The 11,803-nt window shown below is 39.5% G+C and overlaps 1 protein-coding gene and 1 long non-coding RNA gene across 2 annotated transcripts in view; one reads left to right on the forward strand and one right to left on the reverse strand.

Annotated features, from left to right (window-relative positions):
* Window positions 1-11,803, forward strand: part of CLIC5 (chloride intracellular channel 5) — a 70,495-nt gene that overhangs the window by 6,647 nt on the left and 52,045 nt on the right. The window lies entirely within an intron of this gene.
* On the reverse strand, window positions 7,775-11,770 carry LOC135445085 (uncharacterized). The gene is made up of 4 exons (XR_010439462.1): window positions 11,633-11,770; window positions 10,820-10,872; window positions 10,096-10,176; window positions 7,775-7,899 (listed from the first exon to the last, which is right to left on the reverse strand). It is a non-coding gene; the product is annotated as an uncharacterized LOC135445085 (long non-coding RNA).

Here is an 11,803-nt window from a genome sequence, read left to right on the forward strand (position 1 = left end):
CCACAGCGGTGTCCGGGCACAGCGTAGCAACAGCTTCAAAATACAGACCTGGATTATCTAGGATAGGAAATTGTCCCTGCACAGTGATTGCAGCAATGGCAAACACAATGTAAATAATGGAGGTCACACCGAGAGAAAATTAAACCAGGATTTATTTACTCATTTGTTTTTCTTATATATATTTCATCTTGTGATTCCCTCTTTGATGTTCTGAAAACAAGGCTCTTATCAAGGCTCTTATCCCAGCATGTTTTTTGTTTTTTTTTAAATTCTCAGCACCTACATTTTTGGAGTGAAAAATGTTTGGATTTGTGGATTGATTTTTTTCCTGGCCTTGAAAACTTATCTGTGTAGCAGTATTGTCAACTGTTAAAAGGATCCTGTCCAAAATAGAGCAATTTGTATTATTTTGAATTGCTTATTTTAGAAGTACCTATAGAGCAGCTCTACTGAGACTAAGATTTTACAAATGCAAAGTAATGTATAATCCCTGCAGAGCAACAAGTGATGATAATATATCACCTATTTTGGAGTCTGCAAAAGGAAAGCAGCATTTCTGCTCTGCTCTTTGCTTTCTTTAGATATCAAGGGTTGGATTTGGTTCATCCAACTGAAGGTGTGTCTGTAAGCCATTAACTACACCTCTGCAGAATATCTAGGCTCTTTCTGCAACAAAAACTTATCTGAAATAGCATGGTGGGATGTTAATTCCTGTGGCCAAGTGCAAGCACCACCCATAGAGGGAGATTCCTTGTTGGGTCGACTCTGTTCATTGTATGGAGCAGGGCCTAATTCAGTTTTCCAACCACGGGCATCCCCTGCTGGTTTAGATGTCTAAAGGCTTCTTTCCTGGCCTCCAGCTGCCTCTGGAGTGTCCCATAGATCCTGTCTCATATATGTTTATGGATTTCTTCAGCTATCCTATCAAATGATCCTGGATATCTAAGCTTAGGCAACTGCATCAAGCCATAAACTTTCACTGAAAACAACAGCTTGTTCACCTGTAGTTAAATAAACTGATTTCTACCAGTGACAGTTTAAATACAAATCTTGGACTAGAAGTGAATTCTGGTAATGGACATCTGGAAACAAACTTTGGATCGATGAATTTCTTTTTTCAGGCCATTTAATTTCCCTTTTTGTTTCAGTGTCCCCGCTCAGCAAAAACTGAAGTGCAATAGTGATCAAACAGTGTGATGTTGGACACTTCTGCTGTTCACTTACTGTCTAAATGAATCAGATAAAATTATCTAATTCATTTTATCATCTTTCCAAGACTGAGATCCAGCATTCTTCCTTTAACTTTAGTTAAATCTTATCCTTTTTTTAAACAGCATTCCCCATATATGTGTCTTTCAACTGTATTCGTCTTAGAATCACATTTTATTTTAGACACCACAGTAGAAGAGAAAAGCTAACTGAACATACTGAATTTGAATTCCTAGATACTGCTTCAAACACAGCTTAAGATTTTAATTGGGAAAAAAAAAATTCTTTGTTTCTTTAGGTCATAAGACCCTGCATTGCAGACAAATTTTCCACTGTTGTGCCACTGTATTTACTAGTTCATTTAGAATTACTCAATGTCCTCTCATAACTTTGTTTGTGGCTGAAAAAAGACATATAAATACTTTTATGTATATGTGGCAATATAAAAATATTTACTTCTTTGTGGAAAATGTTATGAACCTGTATGAAACTGACTTCTGTAGCAGAAGAAAAGGAGGAAGTGTGTCACTCTAAAATGAGTCATTTATTTGTCATCTGCAGGTATGATTTTTATATTTAGATCTCTAGATGATCTTTTTCATATCAATTAGTGAAACAATTGTAGGTGAATTTGTACGTCTCTGATAATGCAAGACGTCAGTGACATTCATGACATTACGATGACGTGCTCAGGGATAGCTGGGAAGGGAATTTGTCAGTGCACAGGTCTGGTTTCAGTACACCAGCAGTGTTCAAAACCAGGATTTTCATTTACAAGTTAATTGATTTTCTGTTGCAGGCTCCATGCAGGTGTTAATGAAGTAAAACTTGAGAACACATCTTCTGAGAGAAAACCATTATCTTCCTGCTTATATGTTTATAAAAGATGAGGCACAGAAAGGTAGAAATAATCTGCACACTGACCAAGATGATTTCTTTGAGGATTCTAGGTAATCTGAAAAAGAAATTCATACGACTGGATGTGACTTTTTGGGACATGAAATCGAGTATCCTGTTACAGACAGCCTCATCATGCAATACTTAATTCATAAAGTGATCAAAGTCTATTTAGAAACTATTACTATTATTATTAATTTTGGAAATCTGTTTCAGAATGTCACTGCTCTAAAGGTTTGACACTTTAATTTCCAAATTACCTTTATTTATGTGCAGTTAAAACATCCTTGCTCTTGTGCCAGCATGGTCCATTAGTAGTCATTCATGCACTTAGCTCTTTTAAAAATCAGTTTAGGCTTAGACAATCTCAGATGTTTTGGGGCTAAACCAGCCAATCCTTTTTGTCTCTGTTCCTGCCAGTTGTCATAGTAATCCCCTTCTGCACATATTTTCTTTCCACAAAGGTGCCTTTTTTTTCACAGCTGCATCTTGTCTCAGGTTGCTTCTTCTTTTATAGCTAAACTAAACAAGCAGCAAAAAGATTCTTTTAATAACCTCCTGTTTAAAGATACCTGTGATTGTTTGAGTAAACAAATTCTATTTGAGGTGAAATGTCTATGTTGCTGTGCTTTGGGAGATCTCAGCACTGTGTCCCTGTAACTTGAAGGCTGTTTGAGAAGCAAATTGAAGGAGTGGAAGTTTTGCATATGAAAATATAGGTATTTAATCACTCTTCAGACCTCTGCTCACATCTATTTGTACAACTTTTGCATTAATTTAAAATCTATTTGATTAAAAATCTGACCAGCAGAAATGTTTTATATTTGCCCACATCTATACTTGTTCTATAAATATGTTCATCCTTAGCTGTAACATTGATATTTTGGGTGGCCCCTCATTACAAGAGGGTCTCTGTTAGCCAGAAATAGTCAGTGAGGTGCCCAAACAATACTGGCAAGTCCTCAGTAAACAGAAATACTAGGACAACTAATTTAAACATATAAAATTTTTATTTTTCTATGACATTTTATATGTTTAATGTAATGTGTAATGTTTCTATGACATTTTAATGACATTTTATAATGTCATTACAAATTCTTCCTAATTTTAATACACATTTTTCTCACCATTTCAAATTAATTTCTTAAAGCCTAAAGTTATTACAAGGTCATATTTCCCCAAAAAGTTACTAAAAGAATAAGTTGGACAAAGGTGCAGTGTCAAGAGTTTATTATGCACCATGTGCCCTGTTTTGAAGAGGCATCAATCTGTCTTCCCTTCCTTTGGTGAGCACATGGATTTGTAAATAACCGCAGTAAGTAGTTTCCAGTTACACAGTACATAGTTACACAGTGACATAAAAATCACCTCCTTTGTAAAAACACCAGAGATTGATTTATATGCATATCATACTGAACGATTGCATCACTTATTGGACTTCATGAGGCACCTTAAATTCACTCATTTTCACCAAATATAGGCAGGATGCTTATCTGTTGAATCAGTAACTTGTTCACGGCCCTAACGCGCGTCCTTGGTGCGCTGGCGCCTTGCAGGAGCCCGAATAAAGAACAGCCCAAGTTCAGAGCAGCAAATTCAGTCGCTTGGCCCCTCCCTGGGAGATTGCTGCGAGTGAAGTTTGGCCAGGGCAGAGTTTGTGTGCGGCCCCAGGCGCGGATTGGCCCCGCACCCGGGGCTGATAACAGCTAAAAATAGCCCGGCTATAAAAGCCCAGCGGCAGCTCCGCCAGCCTGGCATTCCCTGTGACCGCCAGCCAGGGAGGAGACCGCGCTCTCCCAGGCCCTGCAAGGATGCGACCAAAGAACGCTCTGCTGCCCATTCCACTTAACAATTAACTTGTCAGGAATGGACTGTGTGACTCATGGGGATGGTAACCAAGTACATCTTATGTTAATTAACAAAAAAAAAAGCAACCCCCCCCCCCCCCAAAAAAAAAAAAAAAAAACACCAGACTGAAGGCCAGGTTTTCCAAGGAGATTTTTTCAAGCAGAGCATGACAGGTGAAATGTCTTTGGAAATGTGCCCATAGAATACTGTGTACAAGAATGTTGTATTGTATATATATTCACATAATCACCTGTATGGAGAGTGTACTCCATTACTATGGAGTTCTGAACACTTGGGAAAACAGATGTATTTTCATTTGACAATGGTTTGACTAAGCTGGCATTGAGGAGTTCAGGAGTCTATTCTTAGCTTGCTGTTGATTCTGGGGAAATTCGGTCATTTCCTTGAATTTTTGTTCACTTTCAAGCTTTTGTTTTAAGATGTAGCCTGGGGAATCAAGAGAGTTCAGTGGCTGAGTGCATTGCAATATAAATCTTTGGGTGCCTGAAGTCCTTTGGATGAATAAAGAAGATATCAGTGTTGAAAAGCTCCCATTTTAAAGTTTGGCAAAAGTTACACTGACTTGAAAACAGGGTGTAAATGGGGAAAGAATTAGAATGCATTAAAAATCAGTGGCACTATCAGCCCTATCAATAGTAAACTATTCCCACGTGTATTACTTCCAGTGGCTCTGAGTCCTCCTCTTTGATTTTATGAAGCTTTGCACTAAGTTTTTATGTGTGGATTCCCCTTCATTTTCATTACAGCATTTTAAATTTTTTTTCTGGTTTACAATAATAAAGTGCAAGGTTTATAATATCTTGGAACAGTGACAGATGACCTGGCTAACTTACTTTCAGTTTTGATTCTATATACTTAGTTCTCTAAAAAGGGCTATGAATTACCTTTTAATTTGTTGTTTAATTGCTAGATCTCTCATGGCATATGAGAGAATTGTAGAGCTTGTTGGTTTGATAATTCTGTACCCTAAAGTCATCTTTTTGTGGTCAGGAGACCCAGCATGGTCAGAGATGACAGAAACTCCCTCTAGTCAATATCCAGAGCTGAGAGGAGTCAAACCTCACAACACACACAACTTCACCTTTCTGAATTCTGTTTTTCTTCTCTGAAAGTCAATTTTCTGCATGAACCTGTAGGCAAGGCTTAACTGGAGAGTCTGTTTGCTGCCACCCTCTGCAGGTGAATCTAGTTTTCTCTCAACATCATAGACACGTTTATATATATTTATTAATTAGTCTGGTATCAACTGTGACTTGCTGCTTGACTAGAAATGGGTAGAAGTTGCTAATTATATCTCATAGATATAATTTCTCATTAGAACTTTTCCAGCTGATGGGGGTCTCACAGGAAAGCCTAGTCCATTTTCTACAGAATTGCATCAGAGTTGTGTCAGAGCAGTGAGACTGCAAAGACAAACTGGCTTTGACATTCTGGTGGTCTGTGAGGTTGCTGCCAGGTGTTGCAGCCAGTGGCCAAGGGTCCACACTTTTCTTATAAAAGTGATACTTGCTACATATTCTGTGAAAATTTGTGCTTTTGGCAAAAGATGGAATTTTTTTGGAAAATCTTCAATTTTAGAGGCAAAGAACCCCCTCATGTCTTTTTAGTTAGACTACCCAGTATTCCCAGTTCTGACAGACTTAAATAAGGCACCACTGTTATTTAGACTGTGCTCAGTGCTGAATTTCACTAAAAATGTACTGTTGGCCTTAAGCCAACCACCTTTTCAAGAATTATCACCACCATCTTTCACTTAAGGATGTGGGATATGTTCTTTGAAGTCCTAATGAGTTGGGTTTGCTGGTCACCATCTAAAAGCTGTTAATGTGATGGTTACCAGCAAAATTCTGTTAATGTAAAAAGAGTATTAGCAGAAGAGAAGTTCACATCTGTGCTTAACTCGCCACCTTGCTTCAATTCATCCTGGTTGTTGGCATTAACTCTGCAGTGAAAAGGGTCCTCAAGCAAAAAAAAATCCAACCAAACCTAAAATGAAGTATCACCAAGTCAACTTTAGGTGCTGCAAGATGTGGAACTCTTACTTTAAAGTTCTTAGGAAGGGAAAAAAGAACAAAGAACCTGCCATTCATTTCATGACAGCTTAAGGTGATGCACTAAGGCAAGTGAGCTGGCAAATTTTGTGGAAAGTTTATCACAGAAGTACCAAAAGGTGAAATGAAAAATGAATGAAGGCAATTTATTAAGGAGAATGGAAGAGTTCTTCAGGTCACAGAGAGGCTCAAGGTCAGCCAGCTCCATTAACCCAGGCTAGCAGCACTGCCACTGACCAGAGGCATCACCATTGCAGAGGTTAAACTTTGCTGCCACAGAGGGAGGTAAGGATTTTGAGCCCTGCTATTTCACACTGATCCAGTGTGAGTTTTTCAGGGAGCAAAAATCCAGAGGCCCTTTTCTTAAGACAAACAGTATCTACACTGCAGAGGATTCTGAAATCCACAGGGCAGATCCATGCACATTACCTGCCCTGCAGGTACTGATGCCAGTGAGTAAACCCATGGGGACCAGACTGAGTCATGAATAATTTCAAACTCAGCTGCTGAAGGCTTCAACTTTTAGAAATAATGTGCATCAGAACACAGAAAGTAATTTCAGCTCTCAGCCAAATTGTTTTCTAAACAACAATGTGAAACACTAATGTGTCCAATGAAATCAGCAGCAACTGTGCATTCTTTGAGCCTTAATTCCTGGGAGCAATTGAAGCCTAGCCTGAGATGTGTGTGAGTTGTACATGCCATTTTAAATACTTTCTGTAAATAATAATTCGTAAATCAGGATTAAAGTAGTGTGTTGTGTGCTGGTCTTTTATTTGGGAAGGGATTTAATCCTAGTTTGCATGTTCATACTTCAAATCTTAATTAATTTAGACTTAATGATAAGAAGACTTTATGATAGACTTTATGATAAGAAGCATACAAAGAAGCGAACTCAAATAATATAAAAAGGGACTTGCATGCTGAACTCCTGTAAAACAAGACAGGAATATGCATTACTTACTCCGTTATAGACTTGGAAGTAAAAGAATGTAATTTTAGTTCTATGACAGTAGTGAGTCAACAACAATGGGTACATCACAATTACCTGGTGCTGTTTTTCTCCACCACACTTGATAGCATGGAGGATTCATTTTGAAAAGCAGAAGCTGAGGATTTCTACATTTCTCCTTTTATCAGCTACATTATCCATAGGGCCACAGTTTGGGACAATCTGTCATGCTCTCCATTGTATCTCCTACAATACCACTTTCCAGAGCAGTCCCAGTCCTGGTTGGGAGTATCTTTTGTTTTTAATTGAAATGTCAGTTTTGGAATGATAGTGAAATAAACCACTGCCCTCTAGAAGCCACTGTACTGAATGCAGCATTAGGAGATGATTTTGTACCTTTTCAGAGCCACTTCCTTACAAATGGGTACCTGAGGCTGTTTCTGTGTGAGCACTGAGATCATAATCCATAATGCAATCCCTCTTCACGCTGAACAGCAGGTTCAGTTTTCCTCTTCAGGTTTTCTCTTGAAGGTGTTAATGCTTTTTAATGTTACAGCAAAGTTTGATGCTGCATCCATGTGAAAACATAATTATATATAAAAATAATTCCATGGTTTTGGACTAGAACTTTGCAAAAGTCCAGTCTGAACTGATTCAATCTGCTAAACAGAAGAGTTTCAGCAAGATCATTTTAGAGCAAAAATAATGATTTTTAATAAAAAGATAAAGGAGAGCTGCTGTAACTCATGGCTGTGATGGATTCATAATATCTGGGGGTGGGTAAGGAGTGGGTTACCTCAAACTGGCCAGTTAATGGAGTGCAAAGTTTTCTGCTCTAGGCTTTTCCATCCCATCCCATTTATTGGAACATTCAGGCTGCACAGCTGTTTTTGTATCTCTTGATGTCTTTTCTTCCATTACCTTGTGTGTGGGAAAATTTACACAAAGGAAAAAAATCACAGTTCTTCCATCAAACCAACACTTTTTGAGGTACTGTACATCTTTAGAGTCAAGGGAAAGTATCTGGTCACTGAGTGCTGGCATGAGGCTAATGATAAGAGCTTTGTATGTCCTTGCACGGCTTGTACATTTGGGAATGGGAACAGATCTGCTGTCTGGCCCCAAATATCTGAGAAAAATCTTCTGATTTTTCTGAAATTCAGACAAGAAACCTATAGTAACACATTGTAACTCAAAATAAAATAGAAATTACTGGACTGATTCTTCGCAGTTTTTAACTTGTTAAATGTGTTGCATATCAAAACTACCAGCATCCAATAAATGCAGTTGGAAATTGCCAGTAATTGAGAACTGCCTCTGGAAGAGATGTTTCCATAACCCATTCAAACTACCCTGGCTGCTGCTTAGGTGTGGAGTTTTTTGACAACTAAGCAGTTAAATAATTCCCTGGTAAAATCATAGGCCTGAATACCATTTACTGTATTTACTGCAGCTGCACCAAGCTTTTACATCTTTTCATCAGAGCAATGAAAAATATTTCCTGTGTCGTACAAAACTTGCAATACCTGCTTTGATGGAAGGAACTGGATGGAAGCACTGGGGGATGGATGTGCTTTGTGCTCTGATCCTTCTTGGTAAGGTAGCAGTGTGCTGGAGAACTGATAGAGTTACATTCTGGATGCTTGGCCTCTGCTTCACCCCCTCGGGACAAATCTTTGCTGGAAGTGAAGCTTGGATCAGGCCTATGAAAGCTGATAGTGCACCAGGGCTCACCTACAATAGAGCCTTACGTAGGGACGTGGCTGCTCCTTTTCTGAAGCCATCTCTTCTTTTATTAATGGGATGATGTGCTCATATTCATTTCTATATCTCATAAACCTCAAACCATAATGACTTGGCTTATGAGGAGTTCATAATTCAGTGTCTAATGTTCTTGTGTGTAACTCAAAGCCTCTGCTACTTCTGACTTGTGAGAAAATGATAGGCCAAACTAAGTGACTCATTCTCTGCAGTAAAATGAGAGTGTACTAATTATTTATCAGTATCTTACCCTTAATTTGGCTGAAGAAAGAGCTGATTTCATAATACACAAAAGAGCTGTGTAGACACTAAAAACCATTATAGCCAGAAAGGTTCCACCCAGATGTAAGTGATAAGTCAGTTTTATATGACAGAAAACAGTAAATGCATGAATAGATTTCTAAAGCAGTGCATATAAAAATATATAAATATATATATATATATATATATGCATCTATATATATTTCCTCCTACTCACTGCCTTCTACAATCTTTATCCTAAATTCAGCTCCCAGAATCTCTTTTTTTTAAAAAAAACAGCATTATATGAACAAGTTATGTTGTCTGTTGTTTGGTCCCTTCTAGGGATCCCATGGGGGTATTTTTGTAAAGCAGAGGGATTTTTTTTATTTCAGGCGGGCTAGCTTATTCTTTCCATGGATACCTAAAAGCAGAGCTGGAACACCAGATGTGTGGTATTTACTCCTCAACTTCTGTAGCCTCTGAGCACCCCATATCAGGTCCTGGGGCAGGGGTGAGGTGGAAGGAGATGGGGAAGGCACCTCCCAGTGGCTGCCCAGAGCACCTGAGCCAGGTGGGATCTGGCCCATCCCTGCAGTAGTTTTTATCTGGGTTAGGATGGAAATGGCTGCAGGACACCTTTGCTCCCTTTGTATTGCAAAGTTTCCCTTCTGCTTTGCTGAGCCTCAGCACAATAATCTTCATCTGCAAACTAATTACTAATTATAACACACCACTAAACCCAGACAGTAATTGGGAGGGAAGGATTTGAATGCTTTAACACATTGAGGCTCTACTGAAATTGCTACATCTAGAGTTTGACTTTCAGAAGCACAAGGCACACACAACTTCTGGAGTGAGGGATGGCACAAGCACAGAAATCAGTCTCTAAAGCCATAGATTTCTTCTACTTAAAAATTACTGCAGGATTTGTCTGACCATTACATGTTTATCTCATTACCCTGGGCTCAGTGGAAAAAATTAGACACTTCTAGGGCATATTTTTTCATTCTAAAATAGACATCTAAATAGGTCACATGCATCACAACTTGTAAGTGCTGATGTTTGGAAAGCTGATTTTATTTCTACCCTTTGGTTTAGCATTAGCAGCATTACCTCATTACTGTGCTCATAGCTGGCAGTATCTTCTCTTCCAGAGCCAATGGTCCTGGGATAGAACTTGTTTAAACCACTTGCCTATATCAAAACAATGTTTTCAGTGAGGCTGAAAAACAATGTTTTTAGTGAGCTACAGGTAACCTCAGTCAAGATGATCCATTTCCTATTGTTCCCAAGAACCCTTATTAAAGGGAAATTATGTCACCACAAGGTGCTAGAGCAAAACATTTTTTCTGCAAATCCCAAAAGCTTATAATTGTATAGTTAATAATGCATTATTTTGGTATGCATTTTGGAGATACAGTGATTATTCTCAAGTTTTTGGCAGACTTTTATAACTGTAATGCATAATTACAATGCAATGATTCTTTCTGCCACATGTAAGTACACTTAGCCCATGTCCTTGGAAACTTGCCGGTAGGCTTAAGAATAATTGTACTCTAAATGTTTGGTAATTAATGTGCCTAGTCCAAAAATTACATGTAAAAATTTGAAATCAAAGGAGTAATAACATTTAATTCTCTTATAGTTAACCTTCCAGTTATTTGAATGAGTGCTAATTAGATCTAAAAACCATAAGCATACTTTTACAGTAATTATAATGATGATTATGTTGTAATTACAGTTGCAACAGCATAATGAGATTTAGTTGTTAACCATTTCAGTCCTTCATGTAGTGCACATGAAGCAGCTGCTGTGGGAAAATTTCCATAAAACTTACCCAAAGGGCCATGGAGGTGTTGGCTGTGACTGCTCTGGAGCTGTGTCAAATGCCTACAGAGAGAACTGGAGGTCACCACAGAAGCACACAGCTAAGAGCACCTTCAGGAAGGGCGAGAGTTTGATCATGTCAAAACCCTCCCCAAAAGGCATCTCTGTGTCAGAAGGGGAAGATAAAACTGCTCATGTCTGGCAGCTCGAGCTGCCAACAACCTGTGAGCCAGAGCTTTGGCAGTCCTGAAACAGGATCGGGGCAGAAGTGTAGGGAGAGACTTCCCGAAGGCAGGAGGACACAAAGTCCCTCCAGGCAGGGATGGGATGAGGAGGAGGTGCCATTGACCCCTTCACCTCTGCCTGCTATCCCCACCTGTGCCAGCACTCCCTCCCTTCGTGCCTTTTGGCTGTGTCAGGACTTTCTATAGGTGCCACCTCATTCGGCGCTGCTGTGTGGTGCCCTGTGAGTCACGCCAGGAATGCAGGGCGAAGGAAAGGGAGTAGGGATGACACCAGCATGTCAGCAGCAGGCTGAGGTCCTTGGAACTGTCCTCCCATGCTCCATCCAGCAAATCATTGCCCTCCTGCCCCCCTCTACAACCAGCACCCCGAGGGACATGCTGAGAAATTGTTATGGGACCCAAACATCGCCATTCCTCTGCTCCTGAGCTCCATCAGCAGTGGTCACATCACAGGTGCTTCTCTCACTCAGTTTTGGCTCCTGCACCACTTTGTACCCCACACATGGTGGCAAAGCTCTGCTTTTCTTCCCATTCCTTGACTGATCCAACAGCCAGTGCACAGGCTCTTTTTCTCTTACCTTTCTTAGCAATAACAATGTTAGGACTTTGAACAGCTACAGGCAGGACAAACATCCTTCAGAAAAGCAGAAAAAACATCACTGTTGCTTAAAGCACCGAAACCAGCCCGGCTGCAGGACTTCCTTCTTCCCTGTCCCTGGTGCTCCCTGCTGTAGAATGAGGGAGGGAAC

This window comes from Zonotrichia leucophrys, chromosome 3 (assembly GCF_028769735.1).
Source record: "Zonotrichia leucophrys gambelii isolate GWCS_2022_RI chromosome 3, RI_Zleu_2.0, whole genome shotgun sequence".
NCBI classification, from domain to species: domain Eukaryota; kingdom Metazoa; phylum Chordata; class Aves; order Passeriformes; family Passerellidae; genus Zonotrichia; species Zonotrichia leucophrys.